This window comes from Cylas formicarius, unplaced genomic scaffold (assembly GCF_029955315.1).
Source record: "Cylas formicarius isolate icCylForm1 unplaced genomic scaffold, icCylForm1.1 PGA_scaffold_6__28_contigs__length_40554024, whole genome shotgun sequence".
Taxonomy (NCBI): Eukaryota; Metazoa; Arthropoda; class Insecta; order Coleoptera; family Brentidae; genus Cylas; species Cylas formicarius.
Window position 1 is genome coordinate 26,639,212 of NW_026844347.1, and position 16,652 is coordinate 26,655,863.

Here is a 16,652-nt window from a genome sequence, read left to right on the forward strand (position 1 = left end):
TTTGGAGGTATCTAAACTTATCTCTAGGCCAAGTCTAATTTTATCCGCACCTGACTACGTAACATAAGGAACTCCGGGAAAGTTTTTGTTCTCGCCGCTCCGAAGGCGCTTTTAGATTTTCCCGATTCGTTTTGCGGATACTTCGGGAATTTGTTTTTAGATATTTCGGATAAATGGTTCGGTGCCGCTGACACCTTTTTAAAGTTTTCAATTGGAAGTTCTTCTATAAAATAATAATATATAACAACTTTACCCAGTCGCACACAAAAAGTTTACACCTACAGTCATTTTTCAATATAAATCCTTTGTAAATCACACTACGTCGTACAAAAGACAAAATATTAAGAATAATTTTGTCAATTATTTCCAAAAAAAGATACACCGAAAAGATTGGAAAATAATTTATTACAAACGACTTAATATTAAAAATAATTCTTCAATCTTTTTTAGCTTGTCTTTGAGGACTGTGAAGATTAGTGATGATGTGTTGAAATATATTGTTGCAGGAGGAGACTGTGAACACTGAGGTGTTTGACAACAGATACACAGTTTTCAGATGTGATAGCGTCCTTCGAGCTTCATGTTAGCAGTTAAGATCGGTTAGGCCGACTCCCGTAGATTTAAATATGATTAGGAATAATATCAACCTGGTTGGTTGTACATTTAGTCTGGATCATACAAGAATTTATGTTCTTGTTAGTTACATACCTCTTAGCATACCTTAACCTGCCTTGGTGAGTTTTTTTTGAGCAATTTGAAAGTAAAATGAGTTTCTTTACCAATAGTCATTCGAATACTTATAAACAACTGCGAAACCAAACTAATATAGCAATTAAAAATAATAATAAAATTTATCTAGAATCTGTCTCTAATAAAAGAAGTTAAGAAATTTAAATATAACATCTAAAACTACAAATATATTCCTTCCTGATGGATTAAACAGACCTTCAGATATTAACCAGTATTTCCTACAGTTTTCCAAAAATAAACAAGAGGATCTTATGTTGCTACAGTATCACCAAAATAATTTAACAACAATTGTACTTGACAAATTTTGGTTTTCTACTGTTAGTATCGATGAGGTGGTGAGAGCGCAACTTTGTAGTATTTAATCATTGCCATCTGGTTCAGATTTAATAAATATAGAAATGTTGTTAATGTGTTGTCCCAGAATTCTACCATTTCTTACAAATACTCATGCCTCCTTGAAGGCGTGTTTCCAGATGAATGGAAAGTTGTACGCATTACTCCAGTTCCCAAAAATAATAAAGTAGATAGTTTTCATGAATTAAGACCCATCAGTATTTTGCTTTGCCTATTTAAACTCCTAGAAAAGATTACGAATAATCAAATACGAATTTTTTTGGAAACTAATAACATTTTGCCTTCGAACCAGTCAGGGCATCGGTCTGGATACGGTTGTGTAACGGCGCTTTTGAGTCATCCGTTTTGGTGCTATTGTCAGCTATTTTAAATTATGTCGGGTTTTCGGGTGGTGCGATAAAGCTAATAAAAAGTTATCTTGATGATCGAATGCATTATGTTGAAACAAGTTTAGGTCAATCAGCTAGAGAAACTGTTAGTTGCGGTGTGCCGCAAGGTTCCATACTGGGACCACTTTTATTTACAATTTACACCAGCAATTTTGTAGCGTGTATGTGTAAATGTTACGGCATATTTTTATGCTGACGACACCCAGGTATTATATTCATTATCGGTACTTGGTATGCGGCTCAAAAATTGATCAATGCAGATATAAAACAGATTTTTCAGCACGTCATAGATTGGTAATTAATCCAAGAAAATCATCTGTTATGCTCTTAACACAGATTTTCGTTTTAGAGAGCAAGTTGGCTATTATTTACAAAAGGGATACGTCTCCTTAATGTTGCTTTACCCGCATCGCCACTTGTTGTCTGAGGTTCATAAGATTAAATTAAATTAACTATTGTGACATTTTATATATCCCACGCCTAAATAAAACTGGCACATATAGAATTGAGAGGGTACAAAGAAACTGTTTGCGGTTAATTTATGGTAGAAGAAAATAAGATCCAGTTTCACACAAACTACAGCATGTTAAGAGGTTGAATATGCAGAATAGGCGTAGACTACACTCCTAGGTATTTTTTCACAACATTATTTTTAATAACAGTCCTTCTTACTTGACAAATAAAATAACACATTGGACAGATGTACAAGACTCCTCAACAACAGATCTATCAGTTAAATGAATTTTCTTATGCATTTATTGCTATTGATCACTTAACTGATGACACTGTATTAAGAGCATTAGCCCGGATTAAGAGCAAAATATCTTGTGGTGATTATCCGTGTCTTATCCATGTCTCTTATTTTTAACTTAGCGCTAACAACAAACACCTTCCCAGGAAGGAGGCCAGAATGACTCCCGTCCTAAAGAAGTGAAAAGCATCTGATATATCCAGTTGGAGACCTATATTGATAATATCGCCTTTTGCGAGGGCTTTCGAGATGTCTGCTACATGATAGTATTGTCAATCAAATGAAACACTTGGTAGCCCACAAAGAACATGTTGTCTTTAAAGGTCGAAGCACCGTCAATAATTTGGCTTGATTTACAGAATTCACTGCTAAGGCTTTGGCCGGGTGGACCATACTGTACTGCTCTCTAAGCTGAGTATGCTCCGATTTTGTCATGATCTTGTGGCATTCATAAAGTCATATCTGCATAACAGAATATAGTATGTGGAGTTTCGCGGTCCCTCATCGCTTAGGTTCATGGCTAGTAGCGGCATTCCCCAGGGTAGCAATTTAACGCCATGAGTGACGTATTGTGTGTCTCTGCAGAATTATTTAGAGATTATTGGTTCTTGGTGTGTTTTTAATAACCTACCCTACCTACCCTACAGATAAATGTTTCGTAATGAAATTTTCGAACAAAACAAAAAGTTATAACTTTTAATTACAATCTGGATAATGTATTATTCAGAAGATGTAACAATTTTAAAGACCTGGGTATGATGTTTGACACAAAATTCTCCTTCAGAAACCAAAATGCTGGAATTCATAGTAATAAATTATAGAGATTTTGCAAGGGAACCATACTTTAAAACTGTTAGTTACATGCGCTCGAAACTTGAGAATGGTTCAATGGTAAGGCAACCAATATTTGGCAAGTATATAACTCAAATTGAGAACGTACAGAGAAAGTTTCTCAAATTTCTTTATTTTATTACTAATGTTTAAGGAGTTACTGAGCCATCTGAACTTTGATGTTCCTTCAAGGACTGTATTTCATCTAGTACCTCGAAGAACCAAGTTTTTGATCAAAGGTCCTCTCTACAGTTGATCAATTTATTGAATGACTTCTTCACAGCTTCAAAGACATCACTTAGGTATCATGGGTTTTAGCTGTCGATGATAGTTTCTTCATCAATGTGATATTCATGTTACTTGTTACCCAAAATCCCATTCGGTCCTCTGACATCAACCACAAGTTGTAGCGTTGACTCTTTGTCAGTGGATTGTTTGTTTCATCACTACGTGCTCCCAATCCTTTACTTGTTACGTTGTTACGTGCCACTGATGATCAATAAACAAGAAAAGCACCTGCCACCAAAACCAACAGTTAAAAGTTATCATTATGGCCGTGCTGTCAGTATCACTCAGTCAGTAGAGTAGCGTTAGGGAGAGAGCGAGAAATTGCAAGCGGAACCGATAGTGACCCTTCTTCTATTTAGTTTGGTGTAACTACTCAAATATTTTATGCTTCGGTAATGCAAGAGACAGCATTATTAATTAAAATTTACTATTTAAATTACTAGCGTTCTAATAAATTTTTTCTCAAACATTAGTTAACAAAATCCCAAAGGAAAACCGCTTTTTGAATGTTGTCAGAGGCAAAAATTAAATTACGTAATATTAATATAAAAATCCGCTGGAAATCAATATCTCTGTTCTCATGCCACATTCGGAAAATACACAAAATTAAACGTCATTTTATGATTTATTATCGGGAGAACGGTTTTTGTTTTAATTTGGAGTCTTTCATTTCCTGTTTATTTTTCCTGGCCGCGCTTCAAATAATTGATACATTTATTACCGCTATTCACTAACTGTGAAATTAACTTCTAGCCGCTTTTTATGTATACCACAAATTAATTTCGAAATTTTGCCACGGACCAAAAATAAATTGGCCGATTTGCCGTGTATTTTCTATATATATATCAACGTTTTAGCAGAATGGCACTAATGCCGTCGAACAAATTGCGATTATTTATTATGTTCGGTGTTATGCCGCTCAAAGGATTTCAGGGGTTCCATTAATATACACGGCCGAATTAAAATTTTCGCTTCGGCTTTAACCGTTAATAAATTATAAATACCTGCTTTTCACGACTTTTTGCTATTTCGGCAGTTCGCTTAGGCGTTTTTAATCGAAGTTTTATCAACAATCGTAGATCAATATTTGCATAGTGGTCGCATTTCGATAGAAAATTATAAATCAGTATAAGAAATTTAAACGAAGTAAAGACCTTGAACGCTTTTCCGGTCAAAGCTGCGACACGCATGCATATATTTAAATAGTAATTAGCTGAGCTTAATCGTAAGAGTGATTTATGGAAAGCTTTATATGCATATAATATTCATTGAACGTAGTTGATATAGATTAAAGCCAACCATAGCTTCGCGGCTTTCGGGGTGGGTTCCCTATGCGTTACGCAGTTTACTATCTGCACAGAGTTCATTCAGTGGCTTGCAATTCTCGGTCCTTTTAAAGTTAACGTTATTTTAACATTGTTATTGAAGGTTGAAGAAACAATTAGTTTTCATTTCTGAGTTGTCTAGATATAATAACTTGCTCGCCCCTAAAGGTAACTAGATATGATATACAAAAGGCTATATATGATGTCATTTTAATATCGAAAGTCAAACAACACTGTAGAATTACACTTCTGGGGCACCAAATTCGAAAGCGTGGCAAAAAGCTTCACCAGAGACAAATTCGAGCCAAGTCTTACAACTTACATAAGAACAATTCAATATTTTTATTTTATCTTTCAATATTAGAAACTAATTCAAAGAAATTATTACATCCAAGAATAGTACTGTATATTCTAATACTAGAATCTAGATCAAAGAATGGATTACATCATTGAATGTAATAATAGCTAGAATATCAATATTGATTGGTACTATATCTTCCGATACACAAATACAAACTCCTTTGCGAGTTAGTTTGAAAGTTCTTTTATCATGTTTAATTAAAATGTCCAAATTGATTATCTCACATCTACCGCCTCATTTACGGTTTGAAAAACACCGAAATGACAATTTTGTTTAGCAAATTGATCTAAAGTATCTATTGCGACCCCTTCAAATTCTATCTAGGGTCGTCTGATTATACTCCGCAGCCTCGATAGTCTCCTTGATCTAGCTCCTTGCTTGTGATTTGGTTACCGCTAGCGCACGAAAACGCGTTCTCGCTAAGCCCTGGCATAAAAAATGTGACACGGCTTTATCTTTTGCTTCCACTCCCATTAGGCTTTAATGCCTCTTTGGCCGACAGTGCTCCGTCAGTAGACCTTCTTATTCTTTCTGCGATCATGCTCCTTAACGAGACTTAGCAGGCCGTTTCGTCGGCTTTTTGGTTGGTGGCTGTGGAGCGCAGTTTACTGACTTGCTTCTTTAATTCTTTGTGGCAATCTGAAACTAAATTGGATAATACTTTCACTGCTTGGCTGTTGGTGCAGCTCGCAGTTATTTTATTACTAATATCGAGTTTGTTGACTGAGCTTGCAATAATCTTTATGATATGTTCAGTGGTACCTTCATCTCCGCGTAGTCCTTATCCACCAGACAACCACTATTAAGTACAGTTACAGTGGCATGTTTTGGTTGAAACCCCAGTTCTTTCTGCGCCTTCGAGATGCAGTGCCGTGAGTGAGGTTATTTACATGTGCTATTTCTAAGTAAGCTTTATGAGGAATGTGACTCCTTGATACGACTTCCTTTCTGCATTTACTACAACGGAATACAAATTTAACAACTCTCGTCTTCTGATAGCTGCTATGTCTCTCTCTGGTAGTATTAAATTTAACTTTGAACAGGATAACCTTGACCGTAAATACCAAATAAGCATTTTCTTAATATTTGGAATGATTTTTGAAAAAGCTTCAGATTATCAGTTCATAATCGCCGTTAATACAGGCCTGCATACAATAATATGTAACGTTACCGTTTTTAATCGCGACAATGATTTATGAAGAAAATATTTCAGGAATGGCCTCATGTTCGTTGAATATTCAACGTCCCTTCTAATAAAATGCAATAAACCCGGGCGTTATTGTTTATCGCAATAACTGCGGTCAGGCGGCTACCTCGCAGGGACTTTCGTACAACGTATAGTAGTTTTAAAATTAATAATATTTCTGGCGAAACGAATGAACGCAGAGACCCGTGGGAGATTAAAAGATTAGAGTGCTGGAAGACATTTCTTATGAATAGTTAATTTTTATGCGCAAATTATTCACTTTATTAGCGGTTTAACGTATATATGCGCGCGAAAACTATATTTAACGGTGCCATTTTAAGGGCGAAATGCTGCATTAATTTAAAAATTAATGAACTATTAAACGTGAGGCCGTAACAATTATAAATTTAAGTGCGGTTTCGGAATTGTTACGTCTGCCCGGGCCATTTTTAGTGTAACGTGCGTATCCAAGCGGCCGCAGCCTTTAAATTTGGGGGACGCAGTTTTGACAACGACAATTTGTTTCTCATGCGTATTCGGTAGCCGTGTCACGAGTATACTGCGCAGACCGGCTTTTTTTAGAAGAACAAGATGGATATGTCTAAAATAGCGTCAAAATCATACGCCAACGATACAAAAAATTGGGACCAGCAATCAATACTAGATGTAAAACCACTCGGTAGCGAAACATAGTCCATGACGTTAAAAGATACGCTTCCTGCTACTCAATTGATTTATAAAGAAAGATCTTTCTGGCGGTGTTTAAATTACTAAGGGATTAACAAAGAGAGCAGCAGAGCAGAGTGAAAGCATTACATCAAACATACTAGAGTGATTGGACACTTTCAGAGGAGTAAAACGGTTTTGGAAGATCACAACAACAAAAAAATACTATGTATTACCCTGTGTATACCAAACTTAAGCGTCAGCTAATAGCATTTTCAAGGAGAGTCAACATTGCAAGAATAGTCAGTCAAGTCAAGTATTGCAACAATACAGTGCATATAAACAAACAATAATTTATTTATTTATTTATTTATCAACGGGCCACCCGCCCAATATAAAATAGGATTCACATATACAGAATAGTAAACAACAAAATAAAATAAAATAAAATAAAACAAAATTAAAACAGAATCAAACAGATAGATGGAGGTTTTCCATATATTAAATACGACAGTAAGGACACTTATAAGAGTAGCGAGGCACCAACACAATGGTATACAATACTATTGCGAGGAATAGCGGAACGCGGAATAGTTTTACCGGGAGTTCTTTCTTAAATATTCTTGCGCTCTGGAAGCAGTCAAGTTGCGCAGAAAAGCGATTCGCTGGTGCAGCTGACCTAGTATGAAAAGAACTCTGCCCATAGTTAGTACGATGGAACTCCAACTGGAAGGAGTGGTTTATTCTGGTCTAGCGGCGGGGAACGCGAAGCCCAATCTTACATAACAGCTCAGGTCCATGGGAATTTGAATGCAGTAGATTATAAAAAATGGCGAGATCCCTCTGCATGCGACGAATCTGAAGAGTTGTAAGTTGGAGAGAGTTTTCCAATTCAGAGCAATCAACGTCCTCAAGTCAAGTGGATGCTCCTTAAATGCTATACACTGCAGGAACCTATGCTGCACTCTTTCTATGGCCTGTATGTGGACGTTATACGAAGGTGACCACACACAGAAACAATAATCCAGGTGTGGACCCACGAGGGAGCAGAACGGAACACTTTGGAAATCGACTGTACAACGCTTAATAAAGCCCAAAATCTGAAGTGATTTAGACACAATAAATGAAACATGGTGTGTGTAAGTCAACTTAATATCGAGTAACACTCAAAGATCCCTTATTACGGAGGCCTGCAATAACCCTTTTATGCTATATGTAAAATGTATGGGGTTTCTGCTCAGGTAAAAGTTCATTTGTTGGCATTTATTAATATTTAGTTCCATTACATTCAAATCGCTCCATAGCGATAGGTGATCTAAATCGGACTGGAGTATTATACAGTCATCAGCATTATGGACTCTCATATAGAATTTTAAGTAGTCAGCAAATAATAGGAAACATGCGTGATGAAAACATGAGGCAATATTATTCGCATAGACATTGAAGAGCAGTGGGCCCAGGCGCGATCTTTGTGGAACACCAGAAGGCACTCTAATTTCGGCGGATTGGAAAAGTTTTTCCTGAATTCCAATCTTTCGCAAGATTTGACGATTTACTCGATCAAAAGCCTATGAAAAGTCTGTATAAATGGCATAAACGTGAGACCCCCCTTCCAATAATTCCAGCAGAAAATCTGTGAATGTGAGCAAGTTTAGTTCAGTGGACGAAGGAGAAATTCAAATTATTGGTCGATGAAGCAACCTTTAAGGTCGGCAGACTAAACTTTCGAATAGTTTAGGAATACAACTCAGGATACTGATGGGCCTATAATTGTTGACTTGCGGGTTATCGCCGGATTTTAGGATAGGGGTAATAAAGTTTGATTTCCAGTAATTTGGAAAGTTCCCGTTTTTAAAGAATGGTTAAAGATTATATAAAGTGGTCTGGATGGATGGTCGGGACCGGATCCTTTGTTTTTGTCTAGAGTTCAACAGTTTCTCGTAAATAGATGAAATCGAAATCAAAATAAATAAAAACTAAAAGTTCAGATTTTCACGTAATTATATATTATGACATGACAATTGTTTCGACAATACGGTGTCTTTATCAAATGTAATATTTACAAACTACCTGGTACTATATACCGAAAAATGACCATAAAACCTTAATTAATGTTGTTGCGAGAATTTAAGTTCAATAAAGGAGAGGTATTTAAATCTAATTGATCGTTAAGCAATACATTTGAATGTCTCATTTTGTTAATCTCCATGCAATGTTCAAGTGTGAGAGGTTGACATCTCAAGAAGGTAAGGTACATGAATGGAATATTTCATGTGTTTTACGTGTTATTAGGTTATACTACTTTCAGATTACTGAGTTTCAGTAAAACCATGATTCTTTTTTATAAAACGGTCTATTTAACAATTTACAGCACAAAACACTCCTTTGTGTTCTCGGCTTCATCCTTTTTCCGATTTTCATCTCACTAGTAAAAGAACATGACATAAATTATGTTATCAAATAGTTACTGCCTGAGCAACAAAATAAACTTTATTTTATTTATTATTAATTGTAAAGTATATTACAGATAATTTTATAATTCATTCATATCATTATCGTTGTATTATGTTCATTTTTCTAATATTATTCTTTTTTTTAGGTACGTTGATGGGGTTTAATGAACAATCGCAAGTGGTAAGTTAGTAAAATGTGTAGCTCTACGCCATTAACATGGTTAGCCATTAGCGTGGTTTTGAACTACATCCATAACTTTGCCAAAACCTTTAGTTTCCCTCACTGAATATTGCTGACACATCATCACATGGGCACCAAGTATTAATAAAAATCTATCCTTAAAAACAACAACGATTGAAGATAATAATTGTTGTAGAAATTTCACGGTTATAGGAGCGTCCGAATATTTTATAGCATAACGAATATCCGCTATTGTTGGGTTATAGATAACTGTAATAATTTGGAGACTGGAGACACGGGAATAAGTTCATGCAAAATTGTATACCGCTTTCTTGAAGAGAAGATATTCCGAAACTTCTGTATTAAAATTTAGCAGTGAAGTGGAGACCGTGGCACACAGTTCCATATGGTTTTTCCAAACCTAATTGCACCAAACCTATAAATTCGCCCCAAACCAGAATCCAATTACCAATTTGGTATTTTTCTAACTCTGACCAATGGTGTTATTGTGACGATGTTTAAGTGAGAGTCCCCTCAAGTTTTTTTTTATAAAAATTGTAAAACTGTAGAACTAGCTCGCAGAATGAGCTATCTGGTGAATTTGTTCCGCCCATCTCATGGAAAAAAAATGATTTCGTAGTTCTATGTAACAAACATAAGCAATTAAAAAATGTAAAATTTAAATCCTCTTTCAAACGTCATTGGCTGTAACCGGTTGTGACGTCAATTCGCTCGTTAGACTACGCGTCAGCCGGACGGTAGCATAGAGATGCCATTAGAGAACGACAAAGCGTTCGTCTTGGCTTTAATTTTAATTTTAACCTTGATCCTGTCGGGTGTTTTTGTTATCTCGTGTTTAGTATCAAAAAGAAAGATTTGGAAATGACCGAAGCCAAATTTTTAAAAGGTCAATCTGATAATTTGCATTAAGTGGATATGTCTATGGTGACATCTTACATACAAAACACCCAAAGTTTTTCTTTGCTGAGATTCGCGGTGTTAAAGCTAAAAAGTGTGTTCATAGAAAATTTAGCCATTAGTTTTAAACCAATGTAATATTGTAATCAGCTTAAAGTTTTCTAGTTCTTAAATTTCAATAAGTATATCAAATAAAACGTAAATTATTCAACAAAAAAAAGGACATTTTTAAACTAGTGGAAACCTAAATACTGATTTTAAAGTATATTGGCATTGATAACTTAAGTGTTCTTTATATTATATAGACCAGGAAGGAATAGATACTGCTTTAGGATGGGTGCAAGAAAAATGTTTGCACGACTAAGGCTAAAATGACGCCTAAATATAATGTCAACAAAAAACGACGTCTTCCATTTTCTGGTAGACAAACAAAAAGTTTACCCTGCGTTTCACGGGTTGTACTCAAACACGAAGGCACGATTTGTAATATTGGTTTTGTGTTGCTTCCATTATTATCATGTAAAGCACACTAAGCACAAATATGAACTGTCGTAGACTTTACATGAGCCAAAAATAAACGTAAATAATATAAAACTGGGCCTATAATCTTAAAATAACACAATTACATGTCGCCGTATCGATCGAAAAGCAGCGGTATGACGTCACGATCATTCCCGCACGTTTAGTGTCGTTTAAAAGGAATAGCTGGGTGTCACAACTTGAATTATTTATTGCAATTTAAATATTGGGTTTTGAGTTTTAATATGTTATGCGTTATTTCTGTACATAAACAAATGTATCAAAAAAATAATAAAAAATGTTTAAGTTCCCTATTGTGACTTTCTCCAACTTTATAGTCTTTGTTGTTCACTTTTAACTTACGTCGTTGCAACGAAAAAAAAAGGATAAACTCGGATAATGTGTGTCACTGGCTCAAGCGCAAGGTGGCAGTCGAGGAGCCCATCAACGGGACTTTCAAGGCTCCGAAAACGGCGTCGCCGGCGTCTCCGCGAGAGGGAGAGACAACATTTCGGGAATATTTAGCTGCCGGAACCGATTGCGTGCGCGCGCACCATGAGTCCGGAGGCACGCGTCCCGACGGCGGCTTTTCCGAAACGGCGACGCCAGTCGTCATAATTTCGCGTTCGGGTTCGGTCGAACCAGATTTAGTTTCCCACAGGTCTGCGAGTACACGTGACGTCGCCTTCGCAACCACGCGCAATATTTTTCAACCCGTATATAAAAGAAAAATGAATATTGCCGTCAATTTTTTTTGTAAAATATAGTTAATTGTTGGGTTATTTAAAGTGAAAGTCGAGTTGCGCTTGTCTTTGAAATAATATTTAGAATTGCTCGAAACCTCTAGATTGAAGGTATTTGGTATTTGTGTTTTTTGTTGATGAGAAACAAACTCGCTTTAGAATGATAAGCTGTAATTTTATACATTTTTATTATTATATTTTTAAGCTCAATAAGAAAAAGCAGCCTCCAAATTGCAGCCAAAACTGTAGGTTGCAATATATACAAAGGAACTAATGAAAACAGCTTGAACTAATAAGTGAATTCTTTGAGGGTTTGAAAATCTTAATCAATTGAAGTTAATTAGTATTCAATTAAATGGTTCCCTTTGACTTTTTAATTTAATTCACATTCAAATCATCGAATATTTTGTTAAATCATCTTATCGTTTCTTTTTTTAACATTTCAAGTTCATCTTAATCCACCATATTCATTGTTACAAAAAAATATTTAATAACATACAGATAGGCTGAAATATATGACAAAATATTTTGTTTTTGTTTAATATGTATGTATTTTAGGCTATTTCAAATTTCCGATGGTAACAAATTCATAAAATACGATAAAATATGAAACTATAGAAAAAAAGCCAGTAATAAACTATTATAAATTATTTGATAAAGAAACGTATGCAAACATTTCTTGTTGCATTATTTGATTTTTATTCAACGTCTTGCTAACTCCGTATTTCATTATATGTTTTTGAAAACATTGTTATAAATTTATTCAAAAATAACATTTGCGTTTGTTTATGAAATTTGCATTCTGCGTGTTTTGACCTTCTAAAGTAAATCTACTTGCCGTTCGGCTATATTGAAGCATCTTTTCTTACATTATTTTCGATTTCAAATTGGTGATATTCGGATATTTTGTTTTCGTCGTTTCAAAATTGAATTTTCTCCGACGCTTCTTCTTCTCTTTATATGGAAGCGCGCCAGTACAAAGGCTATACATGCTTATCGAAAAGTTACTGTTCAATGTAGCATTTAATTTTAATGCTATTTGTAGATTGGAACATCCTAATTACATTGTTTTTTATATTTTCTCACACTGTAAACTTGTTATTATTTGACAAATTCGGCGTTTTTTACTCCGCGCCTGTATTAAAATATTTTTTACAATGTCATTAGTTACATATTTTCCATAGTGTCTATTTGCAGCAGAGTATAGAACAGTTTCAAACTCTTTTAAGAGACCACAAAAAATGTGTATCGCTTGTTTCATATGATCAACGATAGTTTTGGTTAGTTAGAAATGTTGCTACGAGCATGCAACTTTTTGTTTGTGGTTTTTAGTGATTTCCAAAAAGATTTTCCCATCCGTCGGCGGCACATTCTGGTCACGTGACAACAAGTAGGTAGTATTAATGGCCAAAGTATTACGCGGTTGTCAATTAACCATTATTCAATCTAAGTAAACGTGCAGTATTATAATCATTGTTTGGCATCGCTTTTTGGGCACTTTATGGCTTTAGTTTATTGGTTCATAGGCAATGATGACAGATAGTTCCCAAATTTTTCATTCTATATGTTTTATTACTCAAGCTGATTCTTCTTTTTGGCATTGGCATCATTATCTGTCCTCTTATTTTACCTTGTTTGATTTTCCAAACAGAAAACGTGATTGATTCCAGAAGTACACCCTAGTAATTACCCGAAGAAACATGCCCAGGTTATACTATCGGATTTATAATTAGTGCCATAGTAAAAAGTCATCCTCGAGTTAAATCACTACTTCAGTACTTCTTATTCAATCGGTGACCACTTCTAGTATGTGCTCACACTAGTTTCAAACTTATTTCTGACGTTGCATTACGCGAAATATCTTTTCTTGCTATCACATTTCCAATTGTTATGAAATCCCTAATTTGGTAGCAGCAGGTTATTTTTAACTAAAGTATCTGAGCATGCCCATTATGCATTATGAATGCTTATGTTGTTTTCAGTTTAAATAAGTCATTCATTAATTATGCTCTACATAGGTGTCTGTTTAACTCTCTTTTTATAACAACAAATCTTTAGTTTTCATTCTTATATGGAATGAGAATTATCGGAAATATGATAAAGATACAAGAACAACTTTGAATAATTATTTTTATTATATGAAATAAATTCCACTGCTTGAAGGGATGTAAATTAAGTCAATGATCTCCGAGCTTTGCTGCATGCAAAAGTCTCTTTTATTGACCATAACTGTTTTCACTGCACGAGCATATAGAAGCCTAGGTTTTGTCTCCAGATTGAGTGGTAATGGATATCCGACTGTTTGTAAAATGTAGCCTGTCCCTTTGTTCGCTTTACGTGGGAATATGTAACCAAACTATGCTTTCTTTTTTATAAACTGTATGTATATAATATTAAACAAGTATTGGTGGATTCTTTTGTGTGAATTTTTAAAGTAGGACATAACAACTGAAAATTTTGATTTTTGCATTTAAAGTGATTGTCGGTGTCACGTCATTCATTCATTCAAATCACAGCTTTCGCTTCAGAAAATTTTGAGGTTTCAGACTTGAAAAACGATGTCGGTCATAGGACCTCCATTACTAGCACTAAAGCCTGTCAATGAAATTCACCATAACTGGATCACACACATGCTGAATTTTCTTCTTGACTTCATCAAATTTCGGGGTTTGTTCACGTTGACATGTGACTGAATTTACGCATGGAGTCGAATCACATTCTTGAGGGGGGTTCATTTGGCTTCCTCGCAACGAGAGGAGTCGGTTTGGAAACCAGTCACGCAGCAATCTAATTGTTTCTGATGAAGTGTAGATGTACCAAATATTCTCAATGTCGAATGTTCATGTTCTTAAATCAGTGAGCATTACTTGGTAACGTACTCCATCAACAGTGCCTTTGCCTTCAAAAAGAATGGACAAATTACTCACACCAAACTTCGTTGTTTAATTACTTTTGGGTTCTCAGATCACCGTATTCTGCTGTTTGGTTTAACAAGGTAATTGAGATGAAAATGCGTTTCATCGCTGAAAATTATTCCTCGACAACACATATCAAAAATCGCAGTTGCTGTAAACAATAAAAGACAAAAATAGTGATCCTTTCAAATCAGAATTTGTTTCAATCACCCTTTATTTAACTTTGCATAGCCCACTTTTTAATGAGTTTGATCTTGAAATTAACCGTAACTTTCCAAAGTTCAAGAGCAGCTTGAACACGATCAAACTTTCATTTTTTCTTTCTTTTTTTATGATCAATTTATCTTTATTTTATAGTTTATAATATTGTGTTATAATAAATTCTATAATATGGTTGATACCGTAGTAATATATAAATAGGGCTTGGCATGAGCCATGAGTGACTCCGCGTCTTTGCGCGTGCTTTGACAGAGTTTGAAAAGTGATTCATTTCTCGACCACATCCAATTGGTTGCCTCTACTTGAATTTCGTTCACCTTGTATACTCATTGTAACGTAATTTTCTTATTCCACGTGACAAGCTGTTAAAATAAGGCCACGAAGTTTTAGAATAAAAATTTAATTACGTGTCGCCGTAAACAGAAGATGGCTTTCAACTTTGTAACAGCGAAAGTATATTTTAGCGTCGCCACAAAGGAAAAAGCAGCTGTCTATTTCATGCCCGGGCGGTGAAAAACAACCCTTCCGTTAAGTGTCTGATGTCGTGTATAAATGTACCTAAGGCGTAATCTCTAAAACAACAGTCATAAAGCGGCTTCGTAAATGTTATCAGGATGATAAAGTACTGGACGAATGGAATGGGATATATATGTGGAACCATCCCGAATCATATTATTAACACGACACTGTGGACGTTGTTACAGTTTAAGATTTCGAATGTTCTATGGACGATTATGTTACGTTCTCATTTTTTCTCTTCGTTTCCTGTTTTCAATAGGTATTTGGAGTGATATTCACATTTAAGTTTTTAATATTTTGACGGGATTTTAAAAAATCATAATAAAAGTGGTCAAAAAAATAAAAATTAATTTTTAATTAAACTTGTCACAATTTCATATGTTAAATGTCATGGGATGAAAGTTAATTTTTTCAGGATCCGACATAAAATTGTATTATAAAAAAATGTCAAAAGGAAACACCTGCTCTACAAATTATCTGTCATTTGAACTGCATTTTTGCGATTTTCAATTTAATATATTGAAACATATCACCTCTCATAGATGTCATTGTCATTTCGACTATATTTATTTTGATAACACTTTCCTTTTACTTTAAATTTTATAGGCCTAGATATTGGCACACCCCTATATATTTTTCAATGTTTTTTAATAAAATTATAGCAAAATTTTATTACATCCCAACCGTTCATCGCATATCCTGCTGTTAAACCCAATAGATAGCTATAACAACGGTAATATAAAAGTAATAAGTTGTGCTTATTGCATTTCATTGATATGTTACTCCTCAATGGATAAAAGAAAAAAAGAGCTGCAGTATTAGTGATGAAATAGAGCCTGAAATAGGTAAGAAATAGAGATTGTACCATGTTTATCTGATTTGACTTGTTTGCGGTAAGAATTATTGTATATGGCCAATATTGAATCAAACAATTTCGAAAGTTTTCTTTCTCCATCTACCTAAAAACATGTTAACTAATTTCATATTTTTATCTCCGTTCCGTTGTTATAATAAAAATTTTATGAGGGAATTTTTAAATATTTGCAATTAAGTGTAATAAAGTACAGCACAGTTTTCGATAATTAATAATTATACATGGTGTGGACGCCTCTGGAAATTGGCTAGTTTGAGCAACTTTACTAACTTTTGACATAATTTAATAAAAATTTAATATGATTACCACTTGTGTGGACCCCTTTAAATAGTATCCCTAAAATATATTTAGCGTGTTTAGTTTATCATGAGCAGCATTATTCTTATACTAAAGGCTTGTAGAAAAAAAAT

At 34.7% G+C, this 16,652-nt stretch overlaps 1 protein-coding gene across 18 annotated transcripts in view; it reads left to right on the top strand.

Moving 5' to 3' along the window:
- Nucleotides 1–16,652, top strand: part of LOC132704084 (calmodulin-binding transcription activator 2) — a 426,963-nt gene that overhangs the window by 198,690 nt on the left and 211,621 nt on the right. For 5 of the 18 annotated variants that reach the window (XM_060673832.1, XM_060673834.1, XM_060673835.1 and 2 more), the window contains exon 1: nucleotides 11,596–11,826. The exons of the other annotated variants lie outside the window; for them this stretch is intronic. The gene's annotated coding sequence lies outside the window, so the exon portion shown is untranslated. Of the gene's footprint in view, nucleotides 1–11,595; nucleotides 11,827–16,652 lie in introns of those variants that run through there. 18 annotated transcript variants of the gene reach the window in all.